Source organism: Chionomys nivalis, chromosome 9 (genome assembly GCF_950005125.1).
Source record: "Chionomys nivalis chromosome 9, mChiNiv1.1, whole genome shotgun sequence".
NCBI classification, from domain to species: Eukaryota; Metazoa; Chordata; class Mammalia; order Rodentia; family Cricetidae; genus Chionomys; species Chionomys nivalis.
In genome coordinates this window covers 63454870-63464764 of record NC_080094.1, presented here as the reverse complement: position 1 = coordinate 63464764, position 9895 = coordinate 63454870, and positions in this window count along the sequence as shown.

Genomic DNA, 9895 nt, shown 5'->3' with positions numbered 1-9895 from the left:
TCCAGATTCTTACTATTAAGAATAATGTTGGTATGAACACAGTTGAGCAAGTGAACATAATCTTAAATGAAATAAATTACAATACTTTTCACCTGTTTTTTATTCCTTCTTCCCCTCCTGGCAACCCTACTTCAAAACCCTCCTATCTTCCCCTTAAGTTGATAACATCTTTTTTACTGCTCTTGTTACACACAGATATGTGTTTGTATGTTTGTATGTGTTTATACAAACTTGTATTGCTCTCCCTTCAACCAAGTGAGCAAGCAAGTGCCACATTTCTCTTAAGAGCTTTAAATCTCCTCAGAATTGTATTGGAATTCATGTCATTCTAAAAGGAGCTTTGAGAAATCCTTTTATGGCGAACTCATTATTTTGGTTCCCCACTCAGTCCAACTATGACCACGTTTTAAGGTCAAGACGCTAAAGTCCAGGAGAAATGATATGACACAGGCTCCACATTTTCTGAATAATTGGATCTATGGTCTTTTGTAGAGTGTGGATTCACAGTGGCACCCACATTTGATCTCATTAGAAGTCATTTACACTGCCATTTTTGACAGTTTCTATGTGGATAGTGTACAAACTAGATATTCATAGATTCTTTTCAGCTTATATATCAAGTAAATTCAATATTGACCTAATATGTAGCAATAGTCCCTTCCTCCAAGTTTCATTACCATTATAATTTCCAGGTTTTTTGTGGTCCATGGGTTTCCACTAATAATGACTTTGTATCTTTTATGTCTCTTTCTTTTGTAAATACAGGACAGACCACAATTTAAGACTGACGATGTGGCGCATGTCTTAGAGCATGTACCTAGCATAGCAAGATCTGGGTTTGATGGTCGGTGCCTCACAAACACTTGAACAAGTCCATCTTTGTGATGACTTTTTTTGGGTTTTTCAAGACAGGGTTTCTCAATATACAGCCCTAGCTGTCCTTGAACTAATTCTTTAAACCATGCTGGCCTCGAACTCACAGAGGTTCGTCTGAGTGCTGGGATTAATGGCATGTGCCACCACTGCCCAACTGTGATAATTTTATACAGCTGATATGGATGAAGACTTGAGATTCTGTTTTTCTTAAGTTGAGACCCCAGAGAGAGCACAGAATCCAGTCAAATCCAGAAAGCAAAACCAAGGTTTAATTCTTATGCCAGCTAGCTGGGAGTTCCTCCATGTGGTGCAGTGCTGTAAGGAGAGCTCCCATTCCTCATTTGGGGTTGACATACAAAGACAAAAACTGCAAGCCAGGTTTACTTAGGGTCAAGGGGTTGGTTTTGTTGAGTACAGGGTATGGACCACTTCTGTTTCTGTGCATACCCCTCCCCCACCCCTCAAGAAGTTATTTCTCCTCTTGTCTAGATCACAAAGCTGGGTGATGACAGGTGGTTAGCTGCTAGGAGCGTTTTGTGGTTTATATTTTTGCAGAGGTTCATGTTTTCAACTAGCTCTTGATGCTGCAAAGAGCTCAAAGCCAGTGTCTTAACCATCTCCTCACCAAGCAAAGGTTTTTAATTTGTCATACGTCTTTACAATTCTAGCATCTCTTACTTACCGTTTGTTTGAATTTTCTCCGACTCACTAGCTTAAATCTATAGTCATCACGCACCCTGAATTAGCTGAGTACAATTGATTTTGACATACAAAACAGGGTTTTAATACCGGCATTTAATGTTTCAGGCACAAGCAACAGCTAAACCATATTCGGAATTCTTAAGAGAGAACGACACAACTTCAACAACAAATGTGACGGAAACCGAAATTAGAAGACTTAAATCTATGCTCTCTAAAATGAAAGTTAGCAGAGCATTAAGTGCATTGGAACTGGAACGATATAAGTACCTCTATCAAGAAGAACTAGACGTTAGAAAATCACTTCAGTATTACCTAAACAAGTAAGGCACATACATATATGTAGAAAACCCAATAAGTTCAGCAATTTGTTTAAAGTGTAATTGTATTTGTGAAATATTTATAAGATGAATATTAATTGCCTGATATAATTTTGGGAAATAATATTATTACAGAAAGTAAATTTTAAGTGGTAACTCTGTTACAGATTATGATGCTTTCTGCTTTTTATTATACTTGATAATTTGATATACTTAGTCAAATCAAATATATTTTCACCTATGTATCTTTGAAACAATCTAATTAAGAAATATTTACATAAAACGTTTTGTCAAAATTCTTCTAAAAATAAATATGGAATGTTGAACTATCTTTAGGATAGTGTATCTTAAAGCCAAGGGTAAAAGAACCACCACCTCTGCCTCCCCAGGCATAGTCTGGCAATTGCTAAACAATTTTCTTTGCTGTGAATTTGACCTTACCACTAGAGGGAGCCAGAAGACAAAATATTCTTTTGAGTTTCTATGTTCTTCATAAATGCATAGTGTGATACAGGAAAAGATTAATATGAGGAGAAAAGCCTAGATTAAAAACAATGGTTTAAAATTGTTTGATGTGAAGATTTTGGAGGATGTATAGACAATTTCCACCTGTGCTGCCTTGGAAATGTAACTATGGCTTATGCTTCTTTCAGTCTTTTTTTATTAACAGTTCCACTATAACATTCTCCTACAGTTTGTTACTGTATTACTCCCCATTGCCAAATGTTTCATTATACTCAGTTAAGACATGGGGTGCCCATAAGGGGAAGGGAAATATTTTCATATGTTTTCAAAAGATGACATTTGTAAAATCCACTAACTGGTCTACAAATGTCTGACCTCATTCATGGAAGGCATGAATATTGTCACTTGCAGTGATGACATGCAGACCATTCTACTCATCCTGGCTTTGTGTGGCAGTGAGTGGAATCGGTGTAAGTTACAAGAGCTCGGATGAACACTTACTCATAGAAACAGGGAGAACTGACAGAGAGCTAAAGTAAACACAAAAGAAGATTCTTTCCTGTTGTGCAACAATTAGTTATCTATATGTCCCCATGGAGAAAAGATAAGGGGCCCAGTGTTTTCAACAATTCTCTGCAGATAATTACAGTGTCTTAAAGTGTAGGGGGGCAAACAAAAGCCATATCTTGTCAAGAGGACAGAAATTCCACAGTAATGAAATTCACATATTCCTAGATGTTTCATTTTAACTTATCAAGCATAACATTATAATACTATAACAAATTTTCATGTAATAAATCTCTCTAATCAAGAAAGTGAACATCTAGGATCATATGTATCATAATTTATTCTTTATATAGTCTAGGACACAGTCCAATAACATCATCAAGAATATTATAACTATATCTAGTCTTGATTGAAGGAGTCTTATTTGTCAAGTTGCACATTACTGATATCTGTACCTAACCCTCATCCTTTAAAAATCTAATTTTATTTGGAATACCTCTACAATTACATGAACTGCCTTCAGAGAAATTGTGTGCCCACAAATGCATACAGTTGGAAAACTCACAGACACCTTTACTATTAATGTGCCATTCCATGGAAATCTCATTTAGTCTCATGGCAGTATTGTTAAAATGCAAATAACTTACTAGAACTTCATGAGGAAGTGACAGCTGTAGACTTTACCCTTTCCAATCTTTGCAGGAGTAACAAGAATTTGGAGACGAGCAGGACAAAACTTCACATGGAAACGCAGCCCCACAGATCTGCAGTAAATGCACAAAGCTCGAGGCCTTTCACCGAGAGCTCTTCTGCTGGCTATTTTGATAGCATCCCAGGACCCAGAATAAGTCTTCTTCCAAGAAAAAAAATGTCCGCATCTTCCTCAAACTCTCAGCTATCGACCAGTGGCCTAGAACCCTTCCTAGGCACGGTCAGTCATGCTTTCAGTTTACAGTTCTGGTGTAGTTCTTGTTTCAACTTCGTTAACTACTAGGCTTTGTAGTTTACAATTCCTAGGTTAAGATTAGAGTGAATCATGATAAAAAAAAAAAAAAAAAAACAAAGTAGAGGGATTAGAGAGAGGCCTCCACTGGGAAACTGTGCTACTGTGCCATTGCACGGGCATGAGTTCAGATCCCCAGCATCCACCTGAAAGCTTGGCATAGTGACTGGTCATTGTAGTGATGGGGAGTGGGTGAGAAGAGGGGAATCCCACAGCTCTCAGTCAGGCTAGTTTAGAATAAACTGTGAGCTCTAGATTCAGTGTGGACCCTTGTTTCAAAAACACAAAGTGGAAAATAGAAAGATACTGAAAGTAAGTTTTACCTAAGTGTGTCCCCGTTCCCCGGCACATTATTAGTACACCCCATCAAACACACACACAAACACACACACACACACACTACATGGGCAAAGAGAGAGAGAGTAAACAAAATTAGAAATTTTATAAACTTGGAAAGTCCCTAGTGTTCTCAGTTTTATGAGACATCATTTACAAATTTTACATGCATGTAAGTGAATTTATTCTTTTTAAATTTATTTGAAATCTGAATGCAAAGTGCCTTTAAGGAAATGATTATTCCTGCACAGACAAGGCGGCTCAGTGTGTAGAAGCCTTTGTTGTGAAGCCTAACAACTTCAGTTCAATTTCTAGAGCCCACATGTTAAAGGTGAGAACAAGTTGTCTCAGTAGTTGTTAACTGACATAGACAAATGTTCCATGACATGTGTGTAGTAGGAGCTGTGGGCTGTGTTCCTGCCGCCCCAGCTCATGGTCGCCTGGCTAGCTTATACCCTAAAATAATGACACACAAACTGTATTCTGTTAAACACTGCTTGGCCCATTTCTATTCATGTGTGTAGCACCCCAAGGTGTGCTTACCGGGAAGATTCTAGCCTACGTCCATCCTGGGTCAGAGCTTTATTGCATCTGCCGGGGAGAGGGGAGCATGACGTCTGCTCCAGAGAGCAGAGCTGTCGTGCCTGAGCTCACTTCCTCTTCCTCCCAGCATTCTGTTCTGTTTACTCCACCCACCTATGTTTTAACCTATGAGGGCCAAGCAGTTTCTTTATCACTTAACCAATGAAATCAACAGATTGATAGATGACACTCCCACATCACATGTGTATGTGTACACCCAGACACAGACCTACACTAAATAAACACATAGATTGGTGTGTAGGGGGAAGCTACTTGTTTGTTTCTGACTGCCCAGACATGAAATAATCACACACAAATCTATTCCAATTCAATACTGTTTGACCAATAGCTTAAGCGTACTTTTGGCTAACTCTTATACCCTAAAATAATCCATCTCCATTAATCTGTCTATTGCCACATGACTATGACTTACCAGGTAAAGTCCCATCCCTGGCATCTGTCTCTGGCAGAGCTACATGGCTTCTCATTGACTCTGCTTTCTTCCTCCCAGCATTCAGTTTAGTTTTCCTGCCTAATTCTATTCTGCTAAACCACTGGCTGAAACAGATTTATTCATTAACCAATAAAAGCTAAACATAGACAGAAGGACTTCCTCACCATGGTTGCATAAATAAAAATGATTATTCCTGCACATAACTCTAGGTCTACATTGAAATGCTTTGGCTTACTTTTTAAGCAACTTTAAGCTTGGCTGTATACATATTTTACTCAATCTTATTTTTAGGTTCCACATTGTGTCCCATATACTAGGAGACATTGTATACTTTTGTCCCTATTAGAAGTTATCATTTTGCAATTACAAGTTACATAACTGAAATGAGGAGATAGATCTTTTAGGTTCATTTTGTGTTCACTTAAAGAACAGATTTGGTGTTGAGGACTGAAGAAGTGGTCTGTGTTTACAAGGACATTTTCTCCCCCTGAAGTGGAAATCTTTAATTAATGTAAAGGTTAAAATTAATATCTGACTTTTTTTCAGATGCAACAAGAGTCCAATTTAATTATAGACAGAGAAGCAAATAGAGGTATGCTGTCAAAATACATGAATTTAATTTAAATTAATAGACTTATGAAACAAATTTTAAATAGTAACTGACCTTCCCTTTATCTTGTTATATTAACTAGTGTAAACAAACATCCACAACTTCATCATTATTATTCTTCTACAACTTTTAAAACTTTTGGAAAGAGATACAAAGACAGAATCACTAAACACCAGGTACTACATAGAATATAAACAACACAGAAAATCAGCAACACAGTGCCTGCAAGTAACACAAAGAAATTCTAATAATAACTTTAAATATTAATAGCCTCAATTCTATAATCAAAAGACATGGACATACTTAATGGATCAAGGAACCAAGTCCATCTATTTGTCATTTACAAGAAATACATCTTATCTTTAATGATAAAGTAAAAGTATGGAAAAATTCTCTGATCAAATGGGACCAGGAAGCAATGAGGTATCATTAGCTATCCGAATATCTGACAAAGGAGATTTTTGTGACACACACACACACACACATATATGTGTGTATATATATATATATTTATTTATATAGGCTGTTTCTTAATGGACCTAGGCTAATTTTACTATGACTAAAACAGTATCACTAACATAATATGAATAGGCAAGAGATGAATGAAAAGGTCTAGTTTGTTTGATGCTGTATAGGACTGTGAATGTTAATATACTTTGAATTTTTTATTTAAAGTGGTTATCATTATAATATTATTCAGTAATATGGGGAGTTTGATGATCCTTTGTCTTCTGAACAGCCCATCATTACAAATGATTGATGAAGACCAGCTTTTACAAAATTACCACTTACCAGGGTAGAGCCATGTAGAATACAAGAGTAGTGAAGTGAATGTAGATGCGAGGAAAATTAATAAACAGAAACATAGGAAGGTACCAGGAGAGCATTCCAATGAATACTAAAATTCCGATGTTTAATTTTCCATACACTTTTTTACCCCAACACAACTGGGGAAAGAAGACAAAAGACTGTTAACACTATACAAATAACAACTCAAGCAATTACTTGCTTCAATACTTAGAAACATCAAGTCATAAACATTAGGTTGTTTAGGCAGTGAACCCACCCTAGACCAGGTATCCTGAAGGCAGCCACTCCCAAGGTCAAACCTCCTATTTCAAAAGAAGGAGCAGAAGTCTGCTTGAATATCCTGACCATTGATCAGCAGAGAATGAATCTACCTGTGTGGGTCATCTTAATGTCAAAAGATCACACCTAAGACAGGGTGTTTAGCCACACTTGTTGTCAACAACTTTGAACAAGTTGAAACTCTCTGACCTTCAGGCAAGGTGAAAATAGGCTCACATTTTTGCTCTCCACAAATTATTTTTTTTAGAGGAAAATGATTTTTATTTATTTATTTTTTTAGGGGAAAATGATTTTTATTTATTTTTTTTAATTGAAAAAATTTTCTGCCTCCTCCCCACCTCCCATTTCCCTCCCCCTCCTCCCGCCCCTCTCCCCCTCCCCCCCCACTCCTCTTCTCCTCCCTCTCCAGCCCTAAGAGCAGTCAGGGTTCCCTGCCCTGTGGAAAGTCCAAGGTCCTCCCCACTCCATCCAGGTCTAGGAAGGTGAACATCCAAACTGTCTAGGCTTCCACAAAGCCAGAACATGAAGTAGGATCAAAACCCCGTGCCATTGTCCTTGGCCTCTCATCAGCTCTCATTGTCTGCCATGTTCAGAGAGTCCAGTTTTATCCCATGCTTTTTCAGTCACAGTCCAGCTAGCGATGGATGGAGATAGAGACAGAGGCCCACACTGGAGCTCTCCACAAATTATAAAGGAAGAGATACATGAGTTGACTATGAGCCCATCTGTCTCCATGCTCCATTCTCTTTCCTCTTTCCTATATTTACCATAGCACTGGGATCAAGATGCAGGCCATATGAGGCAATTCAGAAAGTCAGACTTAGTACTTTATTAACCCATGTATCAACTTCTCCTTAGAATACCAACTATAACCCAAGACTTAGACTTTACCTTGCTTTTATCATCAGAAGTGTTAGAGGAAACTTCACTTTCATTTGTCTTTGAACCAGAATCTTTACATATGTAAGATAAGACTACTTCATGAAAAGAATTAGTATACTGGAAATGAATAATATGTTTTAGATCCTACATTTATTATACTTAATATCTATATAAAGGATCCTTTTTGAAAAGAATGCCCCTGACTGCTCTGGTATAATGGGGTAATCATGAACACCCAGATGTCCACATGGCTCTTCATCTTGAATTCTATAATTAAGTGTGTAACACTACTTCAAGCTTGAGGGTATTTTGATAGATTTCTCTATGTATGGAGTTTTCTATTTCATATTCCTTTCAAACAATCTCCCTTGTCTTGTATCTTGTGGATTGTTCTAGTACTTATTTTTTCTATAATAATTTTGATAATATGGTTCTCTTTCCTGCTTTCCATTTGTTTCCTACTAAACATTATTTCTATTGACTAAATATTTAGTGAAGTGAAAGTAGCAAAACAACAAAGAATTTCAGGATTCTATAGATTCTTAAAGGCTAGTCAAAATGCTATCCACTCCATGAACTTATATTTAATATCCTGGGGAAAACGGTTGTTTTGATGTGGTTTTTCGAGACAGGGTTTCTCTGTGGTTTTGGAGCCTGTCCTGGAACTAGCTCTTGTAGACCAGGCTGGTCTCGAACTCACAGAGATCCGCCTGCCTCTGCCTCCCAAGTGCTGGGATTAAAGGCGTGCGCCACCATCGCCCGGCTTTGATGTAAAATGTTAAATTCAAGACATTCAATGGGCCTCTGTGAACATAGTAGGCATACACAGAGTTTATTCTAACATTTATTTATATAGGACAGATTTCTTTGGGTGTTTCAATAAGATATTGAATGATTTCTTCTATGTATTGCAATAAGAAAAGGATCTGAAGGTATTTAGAAACTGAACCCAGTGGTACAAGTTAAAAGTGAATTAATTAGAGAATGAGAGATTTAAAAGAACAAGATTGGGTAGGGTAAAGATGTTTTTTTTTTCATTTTTTTTTATTTTATTCTTTTTTAATTAAAATTTCCGCCTCCTCCCAGTTTCCCATTTCCCTCCCCCTCCTCCCACATATTGCCCCCTCGCCCCCACACCCCTCCCCTTTTCCCCACTCCTCTCCTCCTCCCATCACTCCATTCCCCCTCCCTCTCAATACTGAAGAGCAGTCCAAATTCCCTGTCCTGCTGGAAGACCAAGGTCCTCCCACTTTTATCTAGGTCCAGGACGGTGAGCATCCAAACAGGCTAAGCTCCCACAAAGCCAGTTCATGTATTAGGATCGAAACCTAGTGCCATTGTCCTTGGCTTCTCATCAGCCTTCATTGTCCGCCATGTTCAGACAGTCCAGTTTCAACCCATGCTTATTCAGTCCCAGTCCAGCTGGCCTTGGTGGGCTCCCAATAGATCAGTTCCACTGTCACAGTGGGTGGGTGCACCCCTCGTGGTCCTGACTTCCTTGCTCATGTTCTCCCTCCTTCTGCTCCTCATTGGGACCTTAAGAGCTCAGTCCTTTGCTCCAAATTGGGTCTCTGTCTCTACCTCGATCCATCGCCAGATGAAGGTTCTAAGGTGATATGCAAGATATTCATCAGTATAGGATAGGGTCATTTCAGGTTCCCTCTCCTCAGTTGCCCAAGGTACCAGCTGGGGACATCTCCCTGGACACCTGCGAGCCCCTCTAGATTCAAGTCTCTTGCCAACCCTAAGATGGCTCCCTTAGTTAGGATATATATTTCACTGTTCCCGTATCCACCCTTCCTATATCCCAATCATCCCATTCCCCCAAGCTCGTCCCATCCTCCCCTTCTCACGTTTCTCACCCCATTTCCCCTTAGCCCCATGTCAACTCACCCGCAAGTTCCCAGTTTTTGCCCAGCAATCTTGTCTACTTCCCCTATCCAGGCGGATGACTATACGTTTTTCTTTGGGTTCACTTTCTTATTTAGCTTCTCTAGGATCACAAATTATATGCTCAATGTCCTTTATTTATGGCTAGAAACCAATTATGAGTGAGTACATCCCATGTTCCT